Source organism: Eschrichtius robustus, chromosome 19, assembly GCF_028021215.1.
Source record: "Eschrichtius robustus isolate mEscRob2 chromosome 19, mEscRob2.pri, whole genome shotgun sequence".
Classification (NCBI taxonomy): domain Eukaryota; kingdom Metazoa; phylum Chordata; class Mammalia; order Artiodactyla; family Eschrichtiidae; genus Eschrichtius; species Eschrichtius robustus.
The window spans coordinates 61,991,519-61,995,525 of NC_090842.1; positions in this window are offsets into that span (position 1 = coordinate 61,991,519).

The following is a 4,007-nucleotide window of genomic DNA, read 5'->3' on the forward strand; positions in this document are numbered from 1 at the left end:
GGGTGTAGACAGGGTCAGGTCCGGACAGGAGAAGGAAGGGGATAAAGCTGGGGGAGGGGAGGACACCAGGATGTGGGGAGAGCCTGGCAGGAGGAGGGAAAAACGGGGGGGGGGGGTAATGAAGAAGAGGGGAGGGGAGGAAAGACAAAGGGGACACAGACATGGAGGAGAGAGGACAAGAAAAGAGGCAGCAATGGGGACAAACGGGGGAAGGGAGGAAAGGAGGGGGGTGGGGGAGGGGAGGAGGAGACAAGGATGGAGGAGAGGGAAGAAAAAAAGGAGATGGCAAAGGAAAGGAGTGGGAGAGGGGGGAGAGAAGAAACGAGAGGGGAATGACTTGGGGATTTCTCTAATGCCTGGAGTCTTGGATCCCCTTCACCTTCTGGTTGGTCATTCCTGGAAGAGGCAGAATAAGAGGGGGCCCTGGGAGTCTGGTGGGATGGGTTGGAGGCTCTCCAGTGGGGGAGGGGAACCCTCTGGACTTCTGTGCTTCAAGATTGGAATAAAACAGTATTATTTTGGTTTCTGTGCTGAGTTCTTGGCTTCTGGGGGAGGGTGGGAGGCCCAGACCCAGAGGGCACTTGAGACGGTCCAGCATTCCTTGACTTTTTCTATCAACAGGCCCTACTGTTGATGGAATGCAGGGACCCAAAGTGAATCCATCTTCATGGCAGCTCAGGCCTCATCCTCCCTTGCCTGGACCAGTATGCCATGGGAACAGCTTGCCGACATCCGTGGATCCTCCAATGACTACTCCATGCCAATCTCGGCCACTATGCCTGTGATTTGTTTAAGAATGGGCGTGGGGGGGCTTCCCTGGTGGCGCAGTGGTGGAGAATCTGCCTGCCAATGCAGGGGACACGGGTTCAAGCCCTGGTCTGGGAAGATCCCACATGCTGCGGAGCAACTGGGCCCGTGAGCCACAATTACTGAGCCTGCGCGTCTGGAGCCTGTGCTCCGCAACAAGAAAGGCCGCGATAATGAGAGGCCCGCGCACCGCGATGAAGAGCGGCCCCCGCTTGCCGCAACTAGAGAAAGCCCTCGCACAGAAGCGAAGACCCAACACAGCCATAAATAAATAAATAAATAAATAAATAAAAATTAAAAAAAAAAAAGAATGGGCGTGGGGCCTGATCCTGCCCAATGGGTCTGCTTAGGGTGGGAGGCTTCTAAAGTTTCTCTCAATCCTAAGGAGAAGCCCCAGAATGAGATGGTTAGGCCTAAACCTGCTGGCAAGCCTCTTGATAGAATGTGAGAATGAAGGATGTCATTGAGGATGACAGAGCTAAGAGATGAAGAAAATCTGGGGAGTCCCCTGGCGGTCCAGTGGTTAGGACTCTGTGCTCTCACTGCCAAGGGTCCAGGTTCAGTCCCTAGTCGGGGAACTAAGATCCCATAAGCCGCGCTGCAAAAAAATAAAAAAGAAAATCTGCATCTGGTTGAGTCCCTAGAGCCTGCCCTATGGGGGGGCTTCCTAAGTAAGATAAAAGATATTTTAGTACTCATGGCAGTTTGAGTTGGGATTTCTGTTATCTCAACTGGTGCGGGGGACTGCAGGTGATAGAAATTCAGGTGGAAATAGCTCGGCACTTCTTAAACTTTACGAACAGATGAATCACCAGTCGGTCTGCGGTGGGGCCCAAGATCGTGGAAGGTTCTCCGATGAAGTGGTTGCTGCCGGGTTGTGGAACACACTTTGAGTAGCAACGAAGGAGCTTAATGTAAAAGGTCATCCAGCCATTCACGTCGCTGGGAAATTAAAGTCTTCAAGTGCAGCTGAATCCAGGGGCTCAAATAATGTCAGGTTTCTCCCTTGTGCTTCTGCCCTTTATGTCATGGCTTCCTTCAAAAGAAGGCTATCCCCTTTGACTGAGAAAGATAGCGACTTGAAGCCATAATCTCATATCCTCAGATCTTGATCCCCAAAGACCTTTCTACCAGCATCCCAGCATCAAATCTCAAAGAAGAAGCTGATTGGGTTTACTAAGTGTATCAGTATCAATTATCTGTGGTTACGTTGATGCGGTGTAACAACCATGACACTTCAAAAGTATTTAGTGATAAGCATTTATTGTTTGTGCCTTTTACTGTTTCTTGTTTATGTGCTCAAACTTGAGCAGGCCTCAGGAAATTGATTACCCAGAGACCATGTTAAAACACAGACATCCCTCCCACCCCGGGTTTCTGATTGAGTAGGTCTGAGGTAGGGCCTGAGAATTTGCATGTCTAATCAGTTCCCAAATAATGCTGATGCTTCTGCTTCAAAGACCATGCTTGGAGGGTCTGCTCTGAGCCGTCAGCCTGGACATCTGCCCATTCTTGTAGCATACTGACAGGGTAGACAATGTACAGGGTCACAGAGAGTGAGGAGAGGGGTTGTTAAAGAAAGTGAAGCAGGAGACATATGGGCCCCAGGCTAAGCAGCTGCAGTTTGTCCCCTGTGGGTAGATACTCCAAGATGAAGATAATAACAGGATAATAGGAGAGGCTGAGCCCTGCCCAGATAAAAGAGACCACATATTTCTCATTCTCAAAGTCAAGGAGACCTTCCCAACTATGCATGCGCAGAAAGGCTCCTTGGAGGTCAAAACGGGAGTGATGTCAACCTACCCATAGGCCTCTTTGCTGGAATCCATCTTGGCTAAGAGATGCGCGTGCACACAGGGGAGGACCCTGAGATAAAACAAATACAGATACCAGGCAAAGCAAGATGATTGGCCAAAGGAAACCCAGAAGAAATGCTCCGTATAAGTGATTCAAACTGCCACAAGGGCGCGACTCTCTGAGCCCGCCAGTTTGTGCCTATTCACACATACTCTTTTTCCTCCTAATATACACTTTACTTGTTTCACTACATTCCGTTTCTCTGTGGGAATACATTTCTTTTTTTTTTTCAGTGTTTTTATTGAAGCATAGTTGATTTACAATAGTGTGTTAGTTTCAGGTGTACAGCATAGTGAGAGCATTTTTTTTTTATAAATTTATTTATTTATTTATTTACTTTTGGCTGTGGTGGGTCTTCGTTTCTGTGCGAGGGCTTTCCCCAGTTGTGGCGAGCGGGGGCCACTCTTCATCGCTGTGCGCGGGCCTCTTACTATCGTGGCATCTCTTGTTGCAGAGCACAGGCTCCAGACGCGCAAGCTCAGTAGTTGTGGCTCACGGGCCCAGTTGCTCCGCGGCATGTGGGATCTTCCCAGACCAGGGCTCGAACCCGTGTCCCCTGCATTGGCAGGTGGATTCTCAACCACTGCGCCACCAGGGAAGCTCCGGGAATACATTTCTACAAAGCTGACGGGCCAGGGGCCTTGTCACTGGCCTAGTGGCTAGGATTCAGTGCTCTCACTGCAGTGGCCTGACTTCAATCTCTGGCTGGGAACCAAAATCCTGCTTCAAGCCACTGAAGGCGGAGGCCACCTATGATCAAAAGGAGGCAGGAGGAATCCTGGGCAGGCAAACCCAATAGCAGTTCAGCGCAGACCGATGTCCCAAACCTCCCCACTTGACTCTTTTATCCTTAGACTCTTGGATGTGGGTTAGGGAGAGTCCTAGGGAGGGAAAGAGCTCGAGCCATACCATAAATTGAAGAAGGATTAGTAGAGGGGGTCAGGGTGTGAAAAAGGGAGAGATGTTAATAGTGACCATCAGGGCCTTATAGGTACAGGAAGAGGTGAGTCTTTATCCTGGGAGCAGTGGGAAGCCATTCAAAAATTTTCAAGCAGGAGCATGGCTTGACTGGATGTACAAAAATAAAATTACCCCTGGCAGCTTTATTGTGACAAATGGATCGGTTGTGAGTCCAGAGAAGGAAGAGATTTATGGTTAGCAAAACAGGACAGAGAAGTAGTTTCTTCACAGAACCAGATCTTTTTTTTTTTTTTTTTTTTGGCTGCGCTGGGTCTTTGTTGTGGCGCGGGCTTAGTTGGCCCGCAGCATGTGGGATCTTAGTTCCCCGACCAGGAATCGAACCCACCTCCCCTGAATTGAAAGACGGATTCTGAACCACTGGA